This window comes from Cynocephalus volans, chromosome 6, assembly GCF_027409185.1.
Source record: "Cynocephalus volans isolate mCynVol1 chromosome 6, mCynVol1.pri, whole genome shotgun sequence".
Classification (NCBI taxonomy): domain Eukaryota; kingdom Metazoa; phylum Chordata; class Mammalia; order Dermoptera; family Cynocephalidae; genus Cynocephalus; species Cynocephalus volans.
In genome coordinates this window covers 23,846,455-23,870,746 of record NC_084465.1, presented here as the reverse complement: position 1 = coordinate 23,870,746, position 24,292 = coordinate 23,846,455, and the positions used below count along the sequence as shown (strand labels likewise).

The window sequence follows — 24,292 nt, the reverse complement described above, 5'->3', positions numbered from 1 at the left end:
AACAACTAAGGGAAAGTGCATTTAGGGGAGGAATACAGGGGTCAGTATCTAATGGGGAGAAGAGCTGGGAAAGAGGTCACAAGCACAGTGCCACCAGCAGACCTTTGCCCAGCCTGACCCTAGAAGGGCTTCAAAGCAAAAGAACTGTAAAACGGTGGTGGTTGGGGTGGGGATGGTGCTGGCTAGAGGCAATGACTTTTAGAAAATATTTTATGTAGAAATGTCCTCTCTTGCATTATATTTCAATGTTGACAGTGTTTCTTAAAACTAGAAGAGTGACACACGTCCTTTGCACCCATCCCCTGCTTCTAAGCAGCCCTGCCCCTCTACTCCCACAAACAGACGTGCCTGAGATTATGAAGGCTCTCCTTTGGTTAATATGCCCTAAAAGTTAGAAGAGCCTCTTGAAATCTGCTGGCACCCATTCTTAATGAGGTTTCTATTTGGGGTTTAAATTAGGTAACCCATAGCATGGGTGGCAAGTGCTGCCACAGAGTCATGAGTTTTGGAGATTCTTACTGGGGCTCCTGCCCTGTCCCCTTATCTGACTCTGTTCTAAAAAGCCATATGTTCCTTCCATGGAACCTATTACTCTAGACTCTCAGTTTATGTACCTGCCCAGATGTGCTCGGTCCCACCTGACATGTCCCCACCATCCTGAGCTTCAGCCATTCACCCTGCCTCCTGCCACAGTGGCCCTGGAGACACCTCGTGCTGTTCCTCCCATCCTAGGGTTCTCACTGCCTTTCTTCCTTCTTGGGCAAAGGCTTGGCTCCTGCAGGGCACACTATCAGGCCTGCTGTGGGGGAGGGGGTCCCAGAAGTCCCAGCCCCTGGGCCTGACCCACAAGGTTCTAGCTTGACCCAGTATCACAGCCCCAAAGTGAGGGAGAGTGGATGCCCCATGGGGGTGACCTGTGACCAGTGAGCTACAGCACACAGGAAGGACCCAGCAGATGAGCCGCTGGCTGTGACACCCTCCAGAGACTCTTCTGAGACACCATGTTCCCATCAGGCTTCTCTGGATACATCTGAGCGACTGAGCCGCCAGCTGTGTTTCCGTGGGAAGCTGGGGCCAGCCTGGTAATACACTGTTCCTCTTCCTTCCCCACCTCTCCTCCCCTTCTCGCTTCCCTGTGAGCCCACCGGTCAATAAAATGTTAACCCACAAGCTGCTGCTGCCTCAGGCTCCATTTCCCAGGGAAGCCAGGTGAAGACTGCAGTTGAGGGCAGACAGGCCGAGGGGGCAAGGCCAGGACTCCTCCGTGGCTTTGACCAGAACAGCCCTGCTTGTGTCGTTCTGCATGTTAGAATTTCACATAAAATTTCATTTGAGTAAACGCTGTCACTGAATACATAATAAAATACTTTTTAATCACTGATCTAGTTCAACCCCTTCACTTTATAAATGGTAACAATGAAACACAAGGTGCTTTTTCCGGAGACCTCTCAGCTGGTAAGTGACAGAGTTGCGATTTGCTACATCTATCTGTATCCAAAGTCTAGCTTTTCCCACAACACCAGCAGTTTTCAAGCAAGGGAACATACCAGAATCACCCAGGAACCCAAGAAAATGTACACCTGCTGAGAAACCCCCTGCTGCCTTGGGAGAATAAGAGGCAGGACAGGCCATGGAAATGACTGAGCAAACACTGAGTCTGGAGGTAAACTGTGTGCACACGTGGTGCGATTCTGCTTGAGAACCTAGTGCTCACTCAGTCGCCAAAACCCAATCCTTGGTGTGTGTAATGGGAAAGTTCAGCTGAAATCTTCACTGTAGAATCCACCCCTTGACTCACAGTCGAGAGCCGATATATGAAAGTTCTTGTCTTAGTCCAATATTTCTCAGTGGATTCCAGGCCCACTCACAGTATACCAACTTGTGTGGTTCCACAATCCACACCAGTGTGTTAAAGGCTCTGAGAAGTCCCACAACAAGGACCTCCAGCTTGGCTTTACATGCAGGGTTTCCCAAACGTATTTGACCAGGGAAAGCATTCTGTATGTAATACTTAGGAAAATTCTGCTCAATTTTAGGTATTGCCTTCAGGAAGCGGGTCTGAGACAGAGAAGAAGAAAATGAACTCCAGCTGCATGTTCAGTGTTCGCTGCCCTTCCACATGGGCCAGTTCAATTGCACAACCCGACACCTGCCACCCCGATCTGCCCTCCTTGCACTCTCTACCCCTTCACCACAAGAGCAACAACCCACCAGCTCTGCTTGGCTTACTTTCCCTCCTCTTAACCTCTGGGCCAAAGCCAAAGAATGAATGTTCGCCCTCTAGTTCCAGATCCACACTACTGAGAGCGAAGTCCAGCTGGGCTCACACGAGAACAGTTCAGTGAGTGTCAGCTAAGAAAGTGATCTCCAGCACAGACCAGGAAAGCCTTTGAACTGCTCTGGTTTCCTTTTCCTAACTTTCTACTGACCTCTTCCTCAACTGCTTCTCTCCTCACTTCATAATGAAAATGCTCCTCCCTGTAAGACCTTGGGAATTGATTCAGCTGGGCTGTGTTCAGCGCATTGACTGCGGAGACTATATCCTCTTAGCTAGTGATCTGTTTTGTGTTGGAGTGACAAAACATCCCAAAATCCAATTTGCTGTTGCGAATCCTGGTTCATGGAGAAGGCACCGTGGAGGGGGAGGGGGATATGCGAGCTTAGAAGGCAGAGAGAGGACGCCTAGGATCTCACAAGCACCTGTTGGTTCGTGTCTGCACAGGACTCTCTGTCCAGCAGTTTCAGCCGCTCCTGCTGTTGCCCCAGAGGGGAAGAGATGAAATTCCCAGTGCGCCCCTTCTGGCCACCTCAAGTATGGCAGAACCTTCACTCACCTCACAGTGGAGAGAAGCCATATAAATACTGCATGGAATAAAAGTTTCTTTTGGAGAAAAAAAAAAAAAACTAACCAAAGAGCCCAATTTCTGGCTGTTTCCTAAAATGTTCAGACCACAGGGACGGAGTCTACCAGCTTAGCCCTGGCTTTGAGGTGGGCTTCAGGGTGTGACAGCCATTAACCAGGTTCAGGGCTCCCTTAGGGCCTCAAGTCCACACCTCTCAGCATCGGGATGTAATTACTAATGCCTCACCTCAGCCTGTGTCATCTCAGGTCCAGATATTTCCTCCACATGAATGAGGACCCACCAAGATTCCACTAAATGCTACAGGACAGCTATCACCGCCCCCCCCCCACCTCCACCCCTACACCCCGCCAGTGGCACCAACTTCCAATAAGTCTGCTCCAGCTACCACAGGTCCAGGCACTATGCATAGAATGACACCCTCGGGCAAAGATTTCCTCCCTGCCTCCAGGTCCCAAAATCTGGAACTCTAGGGCTAATGAATGAATGAGTGAACAGACATCAAGCGCCTACTGTGAGAAGCAAAATGGTAACCGTGAAAAGACCATCCATCACTTAGCAACCTGCAGCCCTGGACATCTCGCTTACACTCCCTCCTCAGTTCCTATGCCATTGCCATCAGACTAGGAATCAACAACACCTACCTTACAGAGTTACCTTAAGGATTAAAAGAGAGTGTTCTTTCCACAATGGCAGTAATTAGAAGCAGTCACCAGGGAGAACTGGACTCTGACCAGACTTGGAGCCTCACAGAATCAGCAGCGGAGGAGGGGATCTCACTCATTCTCTCCTCCTTAGTTTTTCCCAGGAGAAAATGGGAGTGGCCAAAGGAAGTAACACTCACTCCCAGGACCCAAGCACTCTGCTAGGGGGATCAATGCAATTTTACAACCCACCAACAGCCAGGGTGGGTTGTAAAACTCATCCCCCTTTGATGAACAGGAAAATTGAGGCTTAAGGAACAAATTTGCCTGGGGTCACTGAGGTAGTCCAAAGGAGAAACCAGGGCCAGATATTCTGAACTTGCCCCAAGCACACTCACCCACAAACCTCCCAAGGGGGCAGCAACGTGCTGAGCACATGTATTTTGGGGAGGCAACGGCACGGTGACAAGCGGTGACAAGGAGCGAGGTCAGATGAGTTCGGTGGCCCAGGGTCACACCCGGCAGCTGTGTGATCCCAAAGTCCTCAGCCTCCCACATCCCAGATTCCTCATGGAGGACGTGGTAATAGCAACTGCCTGTCTGGGTTATTACAAGGAGTAAATGGGCCAACCTGCACAGACTACTTAAATGGTGCCCAATCCACGTAAGTGCTCAATAAATATCGGCCACCACCATCATCATTAATTATTATTGCTTTCACAAGGACTAAAGCCAATACTAATGTCCTTATAGCCTCTTCCCTTGGGAGGCTGATGCCACAGGCTCATAGGACAGGGGTCTGGGGGCTCACACGGATTCACAGAGTGACTCAGGAAGCTTCATGCCAAGCAGGGAAGCAGCCTCTTACTTCTGGGAACTAGGACCCCCTGCCTGCCTTCCCTTTTAGAATCCATCTCTTATCACTTGGTGGCAGAGCCCCCTTCTGTCCCCCTGTGGCTCCACCTTCCTGCTACAACTTGAACGCTACAGCTTGGGCTTCGACAAGGGAGAAGGAAGAGCAAGTCAGGACAGACAGTGGAGGGGATCAGGTGGGAGTTTAGGGGAAGGAGCAGTGAGGCTTGCAGCTTTTAAAGAGACAGTGCCACGGGGTTCAGTGTGGACTAAGCATTGCTCAGCAGAGCCTACAGGGCCATTACCCTAATCATGAGCATCTCCCAAACAGCCCTTTGATTTATTAGCACGGCGTCTTCTTAAAATGCCGCTCTTAAATGTAAATAACACTTAATCATCCAGCTGTCGTTAAATTCATGTTGTATTGATTTCTCAGAGTGCCGCAAATTTGAGGGCGAATGGGTTGGCGGATGTGCGCACAAAGCCAAAAGACAGATTAGCAAGTTGGGGGAGGGGTGCTGGAGGAGGAGAAAGGGGGGTGTCCAGGGAGGGAAGTGAACCCTGTTCGGTGGCCCAGGGTCTGAACCAGTTTCACATCGGGTAGCACTGGACACAAATAAGAGGAGAGGAGGGGCTGGCACATCTGTTGCACAGACTAATCACAGCCAAGATCACGGTCGGGTTTCCTGTGTTGCTGCCGCCCCATCATGGCCCATCCTAGAGCTGCTCCAACAGGTCTCCGATGTGCATTGTCTGTGTAGTGTGTGGTTTCTCTGGGTGAGGATGGGGAGAAGCAGCTAAGAAATGCCCCCTAGCTGGCTGGGAGGAGAGAGATTTGCTACGATTTCTTTGCATCAAAGCCTGGTGATAACCATGAGCTAAGAGCGGATGATGACACAGCCCCTTAGCTCTCTCCCATCTCCAGGATTGCTACCACCCTGGAAAGCCCCCACTGAATCCCCAGCAGCCCCCATTGTGATTAAAAGAATCCGGAGGCCAAGGGTAGGCAGACTCTGCCATGCAGATTTCCCTGTCTGCAGGGAGCAGCAGCGGCAGGCAATGGAGAGGCACAGAGGAGAAAGGAAACAAGTTGGCTGCCTCAGACTCCTCCGGATATGTCTGCAGAGTGTCGGTGGGCATCCAGGGTGAAGTCCTGGGAGGGACGAGGAGAGCCCCGGGAGTATGGTATTGGGCAAGAAGGAAGAGCCCATGAGCGACCCACACAGAGAGCTCACAGGAGAGCCGCCTACAGCACAGTCTAGCGAGCAGCGAGGGTCTAGAGAAGCGTTCGTGGCTGGGGTTTTTCTAGTGTGACTTGCCTCCCAGGGAGGAAGATGCCAGAGAACTTAAAAGGAAGGCCACAGAAGAGCGGTAGAGAGGGAGGGTAACAGCGTGGTGTGCTCCGGAGCTGGGCAAGAGAGCCAGGGACACACGAGATGGTGTGCAGCCGGCTTCACACAGATGGTAATTAATGCCTGCCTTGCCCCAGAAACCAAACTGGTCCCTAATGCTAAGTGCAGAAAGTGCGGGCATTTTTTTGAACCCAGATGTTTAGCTTATAAACAGCCTGATGACTTGGCTTTGCATTAAAATGAGAGATTCTGAGGCTGCAAATATATAAGAAAAGAAAGAGGGTAGGGAGGAAGCAGAGAAAGGAGCAGAGGTCTACGGGGAAGATGCACAGACATTCCAGATGTGCACATTTAACATCTGTAGCCCAATCTTTTGCCCTTTCTAGGTCCCCCGAGGGAATGTTTACCTGGGAGGCACCACTGTGACTAGAGCTAACTATTTTTGTTGCAAACCATGTGGTGCTGTACGCATACATGGGACCTCCCTATCCACACACTGGAAGGGCATGCCTGTGGAAATGTTCCACAGCCCGGAAGACAGAAGGGACCCCATTGTCACACATGGTTGGATGAGCTGACCACATTGAACCCGACTCTAAGAACACTTGCGTATATCTGGGTGTGTGCATACACACGCCCACCATTCTTAAAAAGAAAACAATGTTCCTTCCCCCTACTGGGTTCTCCCCATTGTGAGAGGTTTGCTTTATGCCATACACCCTTTTCAGTCAATCAAAGGCCAGCTCACACAGCACACAGCAGGAGTACAATTTCCCTCCAGGGGCATCTGCTCTTCTCCTCCCCAGCCCAGCCAAAGACCTCTGCAGGAGCTGAAAAAAGTTTGAAAATAGCAGAGGTTGGGGTGCAGGAAAAAACCCTTTATTTCAGCACCCCTCTTCAGGATTTGCAAAAACAACCCAAATTCTGTGCCCAGCACTGAGGCCTCCTTGTTCAAAAGAATGCTTGCTCCTTTCTCTTCTTGTTCTGGAAGACTCCCAACATATTTTTCCCACTGGTGGGTTGTGGGACACTCTGAACACATGATCTTGTATAGAGGGTACAAGCTTATTTCATTTTTTGTCAGGTTGCCCAAACAGCTCCCTCAAAGGGACAGCCATAGAAACATAGGAGCTTGCTGTATGTATATCCAACTCCAAAATAATGTTTTATTTGGATCTCACAGTCTTCTCTCTACAACAACTGAGCCCCCAAGTGAGTTGCTCTTAGACCCCAAGATGGGAACTATATATATATATATATACACACACACACACACACACACACACATAAAAGCCCTTTTGGAGCTCCGACCACCCCCTACCTCCTCCAGAAAAAGTTTGTAAATGAGCAGCCTGTGAAACTCCAGCCAGAAAGAAAAGGAAAGGAAAAGCCTTAGAGAAATAGAGCCTTGAACCACCAGCTTCTGGAGAATGATTCTACGCTCAGGAGCAGCAGGGCTCTGGGGGACGCTGGCAGACCCAAGAATGTCTTCTTGCCTTACAGGGTGGGCACTGCCTGCGTGGTGATGAGAGAAGGGACCCTCCTCCCTTGGAGGACTACACCCCTCTTTCCCTGCCCCACCCCGTTCTTTTTCTCAGACACACACCTAGAAAGGCATGTGACAGGTGTTAGCCTGAGGCACATGGGGAAGACAGCCCCATGTGCTCGGGGAAGGGTAGGGAGGCGAGAGGGAGATCCAAGTCCTGTGTCCCCAAGCCCTGTCTGCGTGCTGTTTCCCAGAGACTGAGGATGGGAATAAGGTCACACCTTTTAAATGAAGGTCTAACCCCCATACCTCTCCTCGCCCCCCAGACAAGCAACACACACGCAGCGATGCTTAAGCCCCTTCCTGCCTGAAATCCCGGCGCATTCCCGGGGAAGCCGAGCCACGCTTCGGAAAGGCGTTTGTGCTGCCTCTTACCGGGGAAACGCAGCGTCTGTGCCACATGCACCGCCCAACCTAACTGCAGCCCCAGCCGCCTATGTGGCCTCCTCCTGGCGCTCCGGGCCACACGCTGTCCAAATATTTGTCCGAATACCCGTCGGTCCCAGGGTGTCAAAAGATCACGGAGCAGCGATTACACGGGGCGGGTCTCCCGAGACCTCCCATGACTTCTCCCGTTTTTAAAAACCATCTATAGAGGAAAGGGGCTGGGAACTGAAACATCGCTCCCTCGACCTGCCCGGGTGAGAGGGAGAGTCGGGAATACGTGGAATCCCACCCCGAAAGTCCCGGGGAAGAGAAGTCTGAGTGCGGGAGCGCGAGAGGAGAAAGCAGCCGGGAAATCCCTGCCACGGCCGCTGCTCCCACGCGGGTGCCCAGGTGGGACGTGGGCAGGTGCGTGAGCGAGTGTGTGCCTGCGCGTGTGTGTGCCGCGGACCGGCTCCGAGGCAGCCGGGGACTCCCGGGCCGGCCCGCGTGTCTCCCCCGCGCTGCCCTCGCCCCCCGCCGCCCCGCGCCCCGGCCGGCCGCCTCCTTACCTGGAAGCGGCGCGTTTCCCTCCTTCAGCCGGAGCGCCGCATTGACACTGCAGATGGTGCCTGTGCCGCTGCCTCTCGCCCTCCTCTGAACGTGTGCGTGTGCGCGCGTGTGGCTGCCTCCTCCAGCCCCAGCCGCGAACGCAAATACTCCACCGAGGCACGGGGAAGCCGGGAGCAGCCAAGGAAGACGGAGGGGCCCAGATCGGCGCCTGCGGGGCTTGACAGCTCCTCTCGCAGCGTCCAAGGTGGGCGTAATGTCCAACAAAAAGGTCGGGAAACGTGGATCGATTCCACGCACCCTCTCCTCCACCCAGCCCCGGAGCCCGAGCGGTGGCGGCAGCAGCTCCCGGGGGCTGCGGTGGCGACGCGGGGCTGCCCCCCTTCGTCCCCACCCCCGCGGGCTGAATGTCCTTGATGCCAAGCGGGCACGGCGGCGTCACTCCGCGCCGCCCATGCTCGCCCGGTCGGGCCGCGCTGCCCGGGCGCGGCGAGTGCGCGGGGGACCCGCCGGGGAGCGCTCTCGGAGCCCCTGCTGCGCACCTAGCTGGGCAGCGGCGGCCGGCCTCGCCACTGCCGCCCCCGCCCCTGCCGGGGAACTCGCCGGGCAGTGCCCAGGGGCCGGGGCTGGGGGGCCGCCGGAGCCGCCGGCTGCTCCCCGGGGAGGCGCGGGGCTGCGGCGGTGCTGGCGGCGGCGCCTGGCGCTGCGGCGGCGGAGAGCGCGGCCGCGGGCCGAGCCGGGCCTCCCGGGCGCGCCCCCGACCCCCCGGGCGGGCTGCTCGCAAAGTTTGCAGGGGGCAGGGAGCGGGGCCGCCGCTGGCTCGGCCGCCGCCGGAGCTCCCGGGCTGCCTGCTGCCGCCGCGGCTCGCTGCTGCTGTGCATTGAAGCCCGGCCAAGCGCTGCAAAAACTCCAGCTGCCTGGCGCTCTCTGGGTCCTCCTCTCCTCCCTCCCGCCCTCCCCGCTTCCCTTCCTCCCGCCCTTGCCTCGCCTCCTCCCCTCCCCGCCGCCCGCCGCCGCTCCCTCTCTGGCTCGCTCTCGCTGGCTCGGAGCTCGCGGCTGACATCTAGACCGAGGGACAGCGGCCGGCAGAGGGGGCAGGGGGCTCCTCCCCGCGCGGTCCTCCCCGCCGCCGCCCCGCTCGCCTGCTCTGCCCCGCACGGACGTTTGCCGACACCCCCCTTGGTCCCCTGGGCCTACACCCAGCCTCCCCGGCAGTGGCGATGCGGGGCAGAGAGGGGCGCGTACATGGTGACAGGGGCGCACGGCGCGCGCGCTCGGAGTGAGGCACACTCAGCCGACTCAGAAGGTGGCGATGCGGGCTGACAGTCGGGGGGACCCTCAGATGTTCAGAGCTGACAGACGCACGCCGACGCGAAAGCGTACACCCCTTCCTAATCAGAGCCCCGCCCCAGCACCCCGCCAAGGCACCCCCACGAGGGGACGCGGAGGTCGGAAGGCCTGGGCAGGCGAGAGAGCGTGAATGGCCACGTGCCCTAGAGCTCACTTGGCCACCCGACTTCTGCAGTCATGTTTATATTAAGAGGCTGACCTGGCTCCTGTCTTCTCTGAAACTCCAGATCGTGGACTAGTCCCAAACAGATGACGCCAACATCAGGGTAGTTTCTGAAGCCCAGAGAAAGACGGGCGACGTTGCCTGCTCCCTGCAGCCATCTGGTAGGGCGCCTGTGTGATGATGCGGCGTGGGTGACACCACCTCTGAACCCTCTGCCCGGATCCCTCGGAATAGGTCCCCCCCTAAGAGCAACCGAAGGCATTTCCACACTTACTAAACCTATGCCACCGCTGTCACCCCCACTGCCACCACAGTCCAGGGAGGTGGCACAACCACAGTGCCCACTAAGCACCTCCTCGGATGTGCAACCATCAAGGATGACCCTCTAAAGGGGCTGGGGATTTCGGCTTCCTTCTTCCTGTCCCTTCTTCAACCTTCCTTTTCCTCACACCCAGCAACTTCCTGCCCATTTCTGTCCCTCCCAGCCAAAGTCTTCCCAAAACCCTCTCCTAAGGCGGAAATGATTGACAATGCGATAAATTCTCACACGGTCCTATAGGAGTTATGTTTCCACAGAAAGCAAAGTTGTAAGCTGGAGAGTGAGGTTCTCCAAAGGTCAGGGTGGGCCAGCCCGTGTAGGTCAGGCTGGGCCCACCCAGGTAGGCCCTGGCTGAAACTTGGCTCTCACCAGTGAGAAGGAGATGAACTGAGGCAGAGCGGGAGGAAACCAGGCGTTTGATGCCTTGGTTAAAGAGTATTCCAGGAGACAGCGTGGAGCCCTTCCAGTCTCTGGCTGTCTGCTGAGTGATGCGTGGCCCAGAAAGCACAAGAAGTTATCTTATTAAGCTCACGTTAATATGTTGATCTGGCTCCTCTCTTCTCAGAAACCCTGGATCCCAGACTCTAGATAAAGCACACAATATCAGGTTAGTTTCAGAAGTCCAAAGAAACACATCACAGGATCGCTCAGTGTCTGCCGCTGCTTCTTGGACATCCTCTCTGGCTGAAGAAGCTCCGGGTCACACACCTCTCTATGCAAGAGGGGGACTAGCGGAGGCCATTGAGACACCTAGGATGCAAAATCCCACCTCCTGTCTTGCCTCACCTGGTCCTGCATCTAGGTGTCTACTCTAAAATGGCCATTCCCAGAGGTAACAGCCCAGAGACCTCACAGAAAACCCTAATATGTTACTTAAGGAATACAGGTCAATAAAAGAAGGGGAACACCCTTTCAAACGTCTGTTTGCCACTCAGCTCTCAGGGTGTCCTGTGAAAAAGCCGAAAGAGGAGGATGCAAGCAAGCAGACAGCTCTGTCCCCACTCTCAGTCAGTCATTCTAGCTTGTAATTTTAATACAACCTGATTGTCTTTTCCCCCTTGAAGCGTGTGTGTGTGCATGGGTGTGTGCGTGTGCATGTGCGTGTGCGTGTGTGTGTGTGCACACGTGTGGGTATGCGCATGTGTGTGCACTCGTGTGGGTGTGTGTGTGAGTGTGCGCGTGTGTGTGCATGTGTGTGCGTGTGTGTGTGTATGGCTGTGAGTTCCAGGCCCACTTCCTGATGGATGGACAGGACGTCAAAGACCTTTTATTCAGAGGTGGCAAATAAAATGTGTTTATTATTCTTTATCTCCTGCCTAGTGTGTGGTGTCATTTATTTTCATTCACAGAAATGAGCACCATGTGGTGCCTGAAGAGTAACAACAGGGCCGAATGACAGGGAAGACGTGCAGCAAAAAGCTGGACCAACAATGGCAGGTGAGGACCCCAGCCAGTTCACCATCATTCCTGGTGTCCTATCTCAAGCTGCCTTTTCCTTGCTTTCCTTCATTTAATAACACGGGAGAAAGGTGTGCTGAAGGGCACAGTTAGAATACCATTGTAAGAAGAGTAGAAAGGCCAAACTGAGGACAGTGTGGGACTTGTTTTTTGTTTTTTTTTTTAACGATGGCCCATTGGATTGCCCCCTCAAGTCTGGCCCATGGGATGGGTGGGAGAATAGGGCTGTACACTGCAGGTTAAACCTGTGTCCTCCTTGCTCTACCACTGACCAGCTTTATAATTTGGAGCAAGCCATGTCCTCTCAATAAGACTTCACCTTTCACCTGCCACATTTACCCCTTAGAGTTGCAATGACATTCATAGGAGACACTATCTACTAATGCATTTTGAAACTCTGAGTTAAGTACAATACAGATGTAAGGAATTAGTATTGCTTTTCAGATGAAAATTTGTTTTTCTCTAATGGTACAATACAATGAGGAGAGGCCCTCTGCTGTCTTGCCCCTGTCTCTGAATAAACACACTGGCATAGAATGGTTCAAAATCTGTTTCTGCACTAGGTACAAGCCCTTCCAGCACTTGCACCTCCCCCATCCCCGCCAAGTGGTGACGGTCTAGCCCCTGCTGACCATGGGCCTGCGAGTCACCCACTCTCCCCCCAGCCTGCTGGTGGAGCTGGGCAGGTCATTGCCTGGCCTCATGGCCACAAAGGGAGAAGCTAAATAGCATATTACTTCTTAGATTCTTATTTTCTTAAGGGGCTGTTTTTGTGGGATTTTCTCTTTTGACGGCTGGCTGGTATGGGGATCTGATTTGTGGGATTTTGGTTGTGGTTTATTGCTGGGTTTGGGGGGAAAGTATTGGCTCATCTCTTATGGCTGAATAAAAGGGCCAGATGTAATAAGAGAGAGGAGAAAAATCCTTAAGTTTTCCTTCACTCAGCTACCACCATTTTATAGCCTAGGAACAGAGCTGCTATTTAAGTTGATAAAAGCCAGATTTTCTCGTTAAATAAACCACCAGAGCCTGGTGGTGCTATACAGAATTTTCTTCCCCGCAAAGCTGCCTCCGTGGCTGGGTCGTGTACTGTGCACTTGATAAAAACCACAGGCAGGCAGCAGCTTAAAAACCTAAATTGTGGCGCCACCTGCAGGGGAGCAGAAATATTAACATTGTGCCAAATCTCAGCAGAGAATGGGTGGGAAGAGAAACCTTCTGCAGTAATACTAGAGGCCCCGATAGCAGACCGAAAGAAGGACCCCAACTCCCCACTGGCCCTCTCTTTCCCGAGGTACCAACAGATGTCCACTGTACACTCCAGCAGCCTTCAATCTTCAACCTCCTGAAAACTGCCATTCAAAGGATGGACATCAGCTCTCAAGAGTCTCAGCCCATTTGAGCAAACTTACTCTTTCCTGTTTCCTAAGGGGTTAAGTAAGCCTCTAACCCATGGATTCTATCTTTGAGACTCTGGGCCATAGAACAGTAAAACAGGACAGAGAAGTGACTGCCCTGGTAGAGGGGAGGGGCAGGAACATCCCTGTGTCACCACAGTTCCTGACTATGGCTTGAACTTGGTGTCCGGGTATTCTTAGCAGACCTGAACTACCCCAGGCTTCACTAGCCTGTGAGTGCAAACAAGGATGCAGATGTTAACATCTGGATCTCTACTCCCAGTCTCCTCTGCTCATCCAAGACATTGGCCACCACTGACAACCCCTTTCCTGTCTCCTCCCATTATGTCAGAGACACCCAATGGTGATTGTGCTTAGGAACAAGTCTGATCTTGTTATTCTCCACAGGTATCCTCATGGCAGTCCACTGCCCACAAGCCACCTGAGGGAAGGGCATCTTTGTATTGCCAGCACTGTGGTGCCCTCCATAAGGACACCTCCCCCGGCTATACTGCTGGGCACAGCCAGCTCTGCTGTAGTGCTGTGGCTTTCCACACCACACTGGGGGTTGATGCCAAGGTGGGAAGAATCCCCACCACACACACACACACACACACACACACACACACACACACACACACACACACACACACACACACACACACACACACACACACACACAGAATGAACCTTGGCCCTCTGGGCCCCGAAAGAGCTCCCATGCCTCCCATGGTCCAAGTCTTCCTCCTCTTCCTCCCCAGAACCCTTCATTCACTACCCCCTCTCCAGAATTCTTTCTTCTGTTTCAACTAACAAACTTGTCTTTTTGGCTGCATAAACCAGGAGTCGGAGGATGCAGTGGGTGAATGAAAATGGGAGACTCAGGTAGACTCCATCGGCCAGAAGGATTAGAGTCCCAGATCTGGCAGAGCCATGTCTTGCTACAAGAAAGCATAAACACTTTAGTGTGACTGCTCTTGGGGGCTCAATCCCAGGAAGCACAAGGTCCCACAGTACACCTGAATTCCATGGACTGGATGCAGTCTGTGGCTCCCACATGAAGCCCCCATCTTGGCACTGCCTAGTTCACTCACCAAGTAGTTAAGGAGTCACTTGGCCCCTCTGACTGGGGTACAAATAGCACAAAGGCTTCAAGTTGTTTTCCTTATAGTGAAGATGGATTTGTGCTAATGGGCTGAACACTCTTGTCTGGTGACACATGCAACCTGTTCTAAGTGACCATGGTAGCCAGCCTCCAAAGTGGCCCCCAGTGATCCTCACCCCACAGGTGGTCATACCCTCACGCAGTCCCCTCCAACACTGAGTCAGAGCTGACTTAAGTGACCAAGAAACTACTGCATGTGACTGTGTGTGACTTCCCAGCCTAGGTCAAAGAAGACATTACAGCTTGCAGCCCAGTCTCTTGGGTCTCTTGGGGCTGCTATGTGGTGAGGACCTGAGGTCACCACCAGCACCAGCTTGCCAGCCCCATGAGTGAGCCACCTGGGAAGCAAATCCTCCAGCCCCATCAACTCTTCAGATGATTCCAGCCTTCAGAATCTTCCAGCTGAAGTCCCAGACATTGTGGAGCAGAGACAAGATTCTGTTTTATGCCTGCGATTGGGAGGTGATTTGTCGTGCAGCGACAGATAACGAAGACAGTGACTTGCAGAGAGGAAGTTATCTCCCTGACTTTGACTTCATTAGCCTCTTACTCTTATTACTTGAACCCACTTGATTAGCATAAGAGGGACAAAGGGGGACATGCTTGATGCATGATATTCCCACACCAGGCTGGGGGGGTCAGCAGCACGTGTACTGCCAAGACCTCCCTTTAGAGCTCCTGGGTTAAGCCACCTAGTGCATCTCAACGTGTTAAGTGAAAATGAGAAAACCCACCCAAGGAGCAGGAAAGCACCAACATCCAGACTGCTGAAGTGCAGCACTCACCTGAAGTGGGATGTCGTCGGTTCAGAGCATCAGCGATCACAGACCTCCACTACCGAGGCAGGGAGCAGTGCTGGGTCCTGCTCATTCTAACAAGCTGTCTGGCACCTGCCTCTGACAGAGAGCCTTCTGGAGGCCAGGTGGAGTGGACCTTCAGTGTGAGGTCTTGCACCTGCAGGGCACCAGTCCCTACCCTTGATCCTGACCCTTACTGCCCTACACAGCAGGAGGAAGGTCCAAGGGTATGTCTTGTTGATAGAAGGTACAGAAAAAAGAGGCTAGAAACAAGACGTGACTGGAAGGTGGTGGTCCGGTTTCCCCTCCACACAATTCTCCATGAGGACCTCTGCAGCCCCTTGAGAATTTGGTAGTACCTACAGATCATCAGAAGGGCCAAGGCATACACAGGGTTAGGGAGAAAGGAAGAGGGAGGAAAGAAGGAAAGAGGAAGAAGAGAAGGGAAAGAGGTGCCTATACCAAATCAGAGGAGAAAGTGATCCACAGGCTTGTCTTTGGGAGGTTTCAGGGACAATGCTTACACCCAAGGTGACCTTCTTCCTCCTTGATGTCACCCTCCAGGATACGGAGGCCTGGCCCCATTCTCCTTCTGACCCTGTTTTTCTGGCCAGGCCCCATCCTCCTTCCTCTGTTTTTAAAGGGCTTCCTCCTAAAGCACCCTGCTGACTGCAGGCTTTGCAAATGCAAGGTGTTCCTGTGCAGTCTATAGGGAGTGGTGCCCCTGAAAGCCCAAAAGCCATGGTGATAGCAGCATACAGTAGCACATTAGGGCTGGGCAGGGCCAATCGTGTGCATCTCTCCCCAACACTCCGTTCTGGGGTTCAGCCGCTGCACAAGTGTTTACACTATGCCAATTGGCACACACTACAAATCAGGACTCTTATTTATGTGGAGAGTTGGTTGCTAAACATTTGCCAGCACACCACGGGTGAGGGCCAGTGATGGGCCCAGATAACGTGGGTCAGCCAGATCAGGCCTGTCCAGCCCGCGAGCTGATTGTTCATGGGAACCTGTCAGATAAGAACAGCATCAGGCCAGTTTAGTGCCCTTATAGTCAGAGTAAGGGTTCTCTTCCCACACCCACCCCTAGATGGTAAGAAAATATTAATATATACTCTTTCTATTAGCTTTTTTTTCCCAAGCCCTGTACTTAAGGGGCCTTGACTCATGTTTTTTGATGCTACAATCAAGAAGGAAAGTGATGTCCTTTCCCTGATGGGCAAACCAAGGCAAGGGATGCTGATGTGACCTATCTCAGATTACACGGGAAGCTCAAAATGTGTATCTGTCAGCCCGTCTTCTTTACTCCCTTCACTTCAAGTCTAAGGTCAATTTCTTGGGTTTGGCAACAATTGTGTTTTCATTTCCTCAAAGCACTGCTGTTAAAATTGTGGTACACTCACACGGAAGAACACGGTGCAGATGTTAAGCAAAATGAAGTAAATCTATGTACACTGCTCTGAAAACAATGAAGAGCAGAACAGTGTATTTGCATGTACACTTGCATATTTTTAAATACACAGAATAGTGCTTTATATCTACGTAGGCCTGTATGAGGGTCTTCAACAAGTTCGTGGAAAGATTTGTATCATTTTTTAATTCCATTTTTTCATGATCTTTTTGACATCCCTTCATACTTGCATACATATCCAAGATGCATAGAACATCTGGAAAGATACACAAAAAACCTTAACAGCAGAAACCTCAGCATGGGAGACAGGGTGATATATATTTTATTGTTTTATTGTGTATCTTTTGTTCTTTTTGACATTTTACCATGTGCACATACTGCATTCTCCTTTTTTTTAAAGCTAGTTAAAAATGAGCAAAAAACACTGCTGCTAAAAGCATCTTCATCACACCACCAGTCCCCTGCTTGCTCCTTCTTCTCAGATCCAGCCAACCACTCCTCCGCCCCATCTGTATCACATTCAAGCTCGCCTTTGTTCTAGTTTCCTACTGTATGCTCCACGTTGTTCCTCTTTTGTGGGTTGTCATGAAGGCAGCAGCCTTCTGCCCAGTCATGATGGGGTCCATGTCCCAGAGAAGAAGTCCTCATCTCTGTTTTCCTAAAGACCAGAGAGCATCCTGCCTAGCCAGAGAACTTCTGTTTGGCACTAGATTGATTAGAGGGAGATTCCAGGGATGGTCCAGAACATCTTTCCCATGCTAAAGCAAGTAACTTTAGATCAAGTCCAAGGAAATATTCTTCTACACTGGGGGTCAGTAAACTCCTGGCAACTAACCTCTAGAGATGCCAAAGGCTAAAAATATGATGATGCCAGGAAACATTTGGATACTCACAGGTGAAAGCTCCATGTTGTTATTAATCTTATCAGTAACTGCATAGGGAAAGGTGAAGAAAGACTAGAGAAAAGCAAATGTCATTTCAGTTTTGCAAAAGGGGAAAATAAGGTAAGTTCTGAAGAATACAAACAAATGAGTGTGGCTCAGAAATTGACCATTGGATCAGTAAAGGTACATGTGTGATTACTTAGAAAAGGACGTGGTCGATCACTAGGAATAAGCCTGGAATCACTGTCTTAAGCATTTTGAGCGGCTATAACAAAATACCACACACTGGGTGGCTTAACCTACAATTCTTATTTCTTATGGTTCTAGAGGCTGGAAGTCTGAGACCAGGGTGCCAGCATGGTCAGGCTCTTGGTGAGAGCTCTATTCCTGGTTATGTCCTCACATGGCTCTTCCTTGGTCTATGCAAGCAGAAAGACCTCAAGTGTCTCTTCCTCTTTTTACAGAGATACTAATCCATCATGGGTGGGAGCTCCACCCTCCAGAACTCATCTAAACCTAATTACCTCCCCAAGGCTGCACCTCCAGATACATCGGGGGTTAGGGCTTCAACAAAGGAATCTGGGAGTGGGGGACACAAGCATTCAGTCTGTAGCAATCATGAAGAACAAACATTGTTAGGCTAATCTCATTCCCTAACTTGACAAGGCCGTGAGGCTTTTAGATCAAGGAAAAGTGAGAGAGAATATCTGCATTTCATCACGGCATTTGATACACTCCTTAATAAAATCCTTTTAGAATATGGGGCAATGTGGGCTGATGGCATGACTGACTGAACGGTTAAACCCCAAAGATGTTCATTAATGCATCAAAGACAAAACAAAGGAAGGGTTTTTCAGGTTGTATGTCAGAGCTCTGGTCTCAAACTAATCCTATTCAACACTCTTACTAATGACTTGGACAAAGATAGAGGAGACATGGTCATCAAATTAGTCTATGACTGCAATGAAAGAATAATATTAAATATAGGTTTGTACAATTCTCCTCTTAAGGAGAAAGAAAAACCTGTGCTTTATATTGGGCATTTTTTATGTTAATGGGACATTTTGGTGTTGACTTGGGGCACCATGCTGAGTAACAAAAAAGGTGAGAGACGCTTAATAGATTGACATTTGAAAATATATGGAGCTTGCCAGAAAGAAAAAGGATTTGGTAACCGGGAGAAGTATGGAGCAGGAGCCAGGGGGCGAAGCAGAAGTGAGGATGAGAGCCACCAGGCAGGAGAAGGCAGGGAGGACAGGGGCCTCAGGACACATGAGCCACAGAAGAGGGGTTTTTAGGATGTCTGTCAGTATGTGTGATGTAGGTTCCTTCTTTTGGTGCCTTTTCAAGACATCATCAGTAAATAATTTTTCAGTGCTTTGGAGAGGTTGATTTTGTGTTTCTTTTCAATGCATCAGGAAGTTGGGTTGGATCTTAACAGAAGCAAGAAAACCTTGTCTTATTCAGCCTACAGGTGTATAATCAAAGCTTAACAAGGTAGAAAATACTATCTGTATTCAAAAGTAATTTTGCATGCTGAAACTATGGGGAAGATTTAACAAAATGGAGTGCAATGTGGACACAACCAAGGTCTTACGTACAGGTATAGAAGACGACTGCAAATACAAGTAGACAAGACCACATTCCAAAAAAAAAAAAAAAAAAAGTACAAGCTAAAGTTGACAATAAGCTCAATATGAATTGTTTTAGTCTGTTTTGTGTTGCTATAACGGAAATACCTGAGACTGGGTAATTTATAAAGGAAAGAGGTTTATTTGGCTTATGATTCTGGGACAGCTGCATCTGGCATGGGCCTTAGGCTGCTTCTACTTGTGGTGGAAAAGTGGCGGGCAGCCGGCAGGTACCAGCAGATCGCATGGCAAGAGAGAAAGCAAGAGAGAGAGAGGAGGTGCCAGGGTCCTTTAAACAATCAGCTCTCACGGGAACTAATAGAGGGAGAACTCACTCACTACCCCCCCCTCACCCAGGGAGAGCATTAATCCATTCATGAGGGATCCGCCCCCATGACTCAATCAGTTTCCAACACTGCCACATTGGGGATCAAATTTCCACGTGAGTTTTGGAGGGGACAATACATCCAAACTCCATCATGAATCAACTGTGAGATGCATCAAAAGTCAATGGGATCACTACATTAATATAGTCCTGCTCCTCTTTGAAATGGACCATACCTGGATTATCGTACCAGTTGAAGACCCCTCACTTTAAGATAAACTTGAGCACATTCAGGGGAAAGTGAGCAAGCCCAAAGGAAATTAAAACTGTTATGTTTGAAACAATCAAAGGAACTGGTGATGCGCAACTTCGAGAAAGTAAGACTCAGGGGAACAAGACAGCTTTAAATATTTGGAGGGCTGTCAAGGGGAAGAGTTGCTGCATTAGTTCTATATAACCTCAAGATACTCAAGTAGGATCAATGAATGGAATTTATCTTATGTAGAGATATTTTGGCTCAGTATGAGGAATATCTTTCTAATAGGAAGAGCTCTCTAAAGACAGACTAGGTTTCCTCAGTTGGTAGTAAATTCCCCCATCACTTGATGTGGTCAGCCAGGGACTAGGTGATGCTTAACTGAAGATCGGAGTTTGGATTAATCAGCCTCTGATGTCTCTAAGGATCTGAGATTTTAGATGTTTTGTGTTTATTCTTGTATCCTCCAGTGCCGTAGGCTTTGCATTGACTCAGTAGGTGTTTATCGAATTGAGTTGGAATGATTTTGAGGTAATACCTAGGGAAGATAGCTAATACATAACCCAAGACTATCACTACGGAGGGAAGTAAGATGAAGTCAGAAACAGTCAGGGTCAAAGAGGGAGATGATGGGTCTGGGTAGACACAGCTAAATCAAAGCCTGCTCTTCCCCTCTCTGTACTCCACACCTCACTCATCAGATGCACCGTCCTCTGCCCGTGCTGGCCTCCACGGGTGCTGGCCTGTATGGAGCCCTTTTCCTAACCATATGCCCATTGGATACCTGTATAATCCAGGGTCCTGAATTTTTATTTTTTCTCTTTGGTTTTCAAACATCCCTCCCATTCCATACTCCCCAGAGTCCCCAGTCTTTCTTCTTTGTGCCCCAGATTGCTTTTGTCTTCCTTTTCACTAGATGGTCTCTCCTACCCCGGGGGTTGGGGGGACTCTCTCTATTTTTCCATCCTCACCCCTGTTGGCTTCAGAAGGGCCTGAAAACCAGGCCAGGGATCTCAGTGTCTCAGAAAGGTCTCAGGAAATGGGCTTAATGTCAGTTTGTGTCATCTCGTCCCATGGACTGTAAGCTCGGGGGCTGGACAGGCTTTTGTCCTACACCTAATCACACTGTGGACATTCAACAAACTGTAAATAATGACTGCTCTTTCCTCCTCCAGTTGGTCCTAAGTGACCTGAACAATGGCATTCTCATCTCTCCACTGGGGGAAATTATTCCACCATCAAATGCACCTCTGTATGAAGGGGTGTGTGTTTGCTTCTTATGCAGGAGTTCCAAATTTTCCGTCTAAATACTCCTTTGCCATTTCAAATTATGCTTCCTTTGTATTGTGATCAGCATGACACCCTCATCATTTTCTTCTGCAAATAAAACTGAAGCATCCCATATCTTCCTCCCCAGTACGATATCAACACCTTTCAGGTATGGTCATAATTTCCCTTCCTGATTCTTAATGCTTAGTCAGGCATGAAAACTATAGGAAGAGAGAACACTCTTGGAAGGAAGAAACAAACAAACGAACAAACAAAGGAAGGAAGGAACGCAGGGAGAAATAGAGGAAAGAAGAAAAGGAGGTGTGATCAGTTGATGGTGACGATGAATCCATCTTCCAAAGACAAAAACAGATATTACAGATTTTACAGATATTTACAGATATTACAGATTTTCATGGGACTATAAAGGTTTTTTTTTTACTTCATTGAAATTGTAGAACAAAATATGCCAACTGGATATTTTGTGTAACTCATATCATGTTTAGAACCATCCATTCAAAAAACATTTATGGAATTCCTACCATATGGCACTGTACTGCACATCAAAGCTGTTTCAGCCACAGTCACCAGCCTTAGGGGTTTTCAGGTGAGTGGGGGACAAAACAGTAAACAAGTAACTAAGTATGTTGTTGATACTAAGATATAAGTATTCACCTGTAGTGTGGGATTGTAAGGGGGAGAGTGTGAATTCAGGAAGTAGCTCTTCTTGATTCTGATCATAACACCACATTTAAATTATACCTATTTATTTTTCATTAATAGTGTCTCTGCTGTTAAAATATTTTAAAAATCAGGCTCATCCCAGTGAGAAATATCAACATGAATACATTGTCTTCTAAGTTAGGATTTTGAATTATAGAAAGTTGATTATAGTACAATATTTACCGCCTTGCACAGGAACGTCTGATCGCTTTACCTTTTACTATCCCCATTTCATAAATACTGAAATATCTTCTTGTGGAACAAAACAAAGAACTCAGATGAGCAGGTTCCTCATATCCATTCATTCTTTGACTCATTTGTTATATATGTTCTGAGCTCTTACTATGTGCCAAGCATGTTCTAAGTGCTGGGGATAAAGTAGAGCTCAAGCAGACAAAGTCCCTGCTCTTGTGGAATGTGCATTCTGGATGCAGGTGAGAATTAACAAGTTAGATGAATGAGCAAGATAATTTGTGGTAGTGGTAAGTTCTACAAAGAAACTTAAAACATGGCATTGCAAGGAGAGGAGGTACACAGGTTAGGAAAAACTTCCCTGCAGTGGTAACAACTGGGCTGAAACTTGACAGACAAGAAGGAGTCAGCCAGGTGAAGACGTGAGGACAGACGAGCAAGCAGAGGAAGTGGCCAGTACAAGGACCCCAAGGCTGTACATACAGAAGGAACAATGCTTCCAAAGAAGGCAAGCTTTGGAAACCATAAAAGGGTCAGTGTGAGCAGAACTGTGCAAGGGGAAGAAATGGAACTGTCATTATAAACACAAAACTACACACATAGTAATCCAATTGGGAAAGATAAAACAGAAAAGAGTTAGGAAAATCAATCATAGCTCTAAAAAGATCTTTGGGTCATATGATGTCCTATGGCATATGCACCAAGACCGGTTCCATAAAAGTTAACATGTAGACTGAGGCACAGAAGGAAACTGAGGAAATGAACTGAGGATGGAAGATGCTGATTAGAAATAGAGGCTATGTCGGTTAGGAAGGCTTTTGTCTGCAAGTAACAAAATACCCATTTAGCTACTTAAGTGGTAAAGACAGTTAATACGTCACTGGAGTAGTCTTGAGGTAAGTGGTTCCTGGTTTAGTGTAGGGTTTCAGGCAGGTTATCAAGGACCCAGTCACTTTCTACTTTTTCTGGGTCTCATCTTTAGCAAGTTGGCCTTTTGCCCTTAGACCTATTTCCTCATGACCGTATGAGGGCTGGCCTCAGCTCTAAGCATCCCCTCCACATAATCACACATAAGACATGAAGAGAGGCAACAAGGTGGTGCTGGGGGCCCCTCTAGAACAACTCTTCCTTCTAACAGCAAGTGAAATTCTCAGAATGTTCCCGTATGTCTGATTGGCCCAAACTGGGGGGCCACTGGTCACATGGCCACTCCAAGCTACAAGGGAGGCTTGGGAAAATGTGTGGAAGAGGAATGGGATTAGATTACTAACATTGATTCGAACTAATCAAGATTCAAAGAGACATCACCTGCAGATGTGATCAACATGGGGGTCCAGGAGCAGAAGAAGGAGGGAATGGTGGCCACAGGAACGCAGGGCAGTTCACAGGGCCCACGTGGGGACAGGATGGGAGAAGAGGGGACGGCAGAGTAATGGAAAGACCCCAGATCTGGAACCAGAAGGCAGGGTGACAATCCCAGCTCTGAGAAAGTCACCAGAATCTCAGCCACAGTTCTTCATCTATAAAATGGAAGTGACAACAGCTAGCTATGAAGGGCAGAAATTGCCAGAATGGGTGTGAGCACCTAGTGTCTGCTCATGACTCCATGGGGATGCAGGGAGAAAGTATTATAAATTCTATTTCTGTTTATTTTCCTCATTCTTTAAAAACATATATCATAATATACACAATACATTAAAATAGGGCGTGTATGTATATAAATATATATATGACATAAAGAAATACATGTGATTATGTTGGGAGTGCTCAAGAAAAATACTGGTAAGGCTCCAGATGTTTTGGTTTTTTTTAAAGTTTAGAAACACTCTTTAGAGCATGTAACACATATGACGTGCTTAGCACAGGATTGGGTGCATATTGGGCCCTCAAAAAACGTTGCTCTCGTTCTCCGTTTCAGATGTATTAGAATCGCAATTTTTAATGGCAAGGGCAGGCATCTGTCACAGTCCCTCCCAACTTCACTCTCAAAATGCTGCATATCTTGTTCTCCTTTGGCACCTCATATCCCTCTCCCAGAAAACAGGATTACCAGCGCCGCGCCACACGAGCAGCTCCCAGGAGCGTCATCAGGTGGCCCCCCTGACCCCTACCATCGTCCCCTCTTTCCACCTGCCATCCATCTTTTGAATATTTCTTGGTTGGTGGGCACTCCCCTGAAGGGGTGGACAAGCAGGGGGGTGACCTGCCACACATGAAGCCCGGGCTGCTCTGAGAGGGGAGGGTAAAGCCCAAGTCTGGGCATTACATGAGCAATTCATGTCTCCTGGGAACCCTGCCTCCCGTTAGCACAGACACGCAAAAATTGCCGGCATCTACTTCCAACTGCCCTCGTCTTTCTTTGCATATACTCAGGGCACTTTGGAAAGACCATCTCTTTCCTCCTCCCAGCATCACCTCTGCAGTGGGCAAGAGACAAAGATGAGAGTGGGGTGCAGGTAGCGACATGGTGTCATGAGGTCACTTCGAGGCTCAGCTAGAATACACCCAGGAGTCCTGACATGTGATCAAAATCACTTCCCTCTTTACAAACCCAAAGATATAACCTCTTATTTATAAGTCTGGGGCACTTACTTACTATCCTTTGCCATCAGTTCCACTCGCTGTGGCGGCATTGCTCATTCATTTAATTTAAACTTTTTTTTTTTTTTTTCAAAAAGCTTTTGGGTTTGCCTTTTAAACCCCATGTTAAATTCTCGCTTAACGATTTGACTGGTTCCCCTTAAGCTCCCTTTAAATGAGC

At 49.6% G+C, this 24,292-nt stretch overlaps 1 protein-coding gene across 4 annotated transcripts in view; it reads right to left on the bottom strand.

Annotated features, from left to right (window-relative positions):
• The window catches only part of PLXNA4 (plexin A4), a 433,176-nt gene extending 424,322 nt beyond the window's left edge, over positions 1 to 8,854 (bottom strand). For all 4 annotated transcript variants that reach the window (XM_063101329.1, XM_063101330.1, XM_063101331.1 and 1 more), the window contains exon 1: positions 8,191 to 8,854. The gene's annotated coding sequence lies outside the window, so the exon portion shown is untranslated. The remainder of the gene's footprint in view (positions 1 to 8,190) is intronic.
• Positions 8,855 to 24,292: the final 15,438 nt, after the last annotated feature.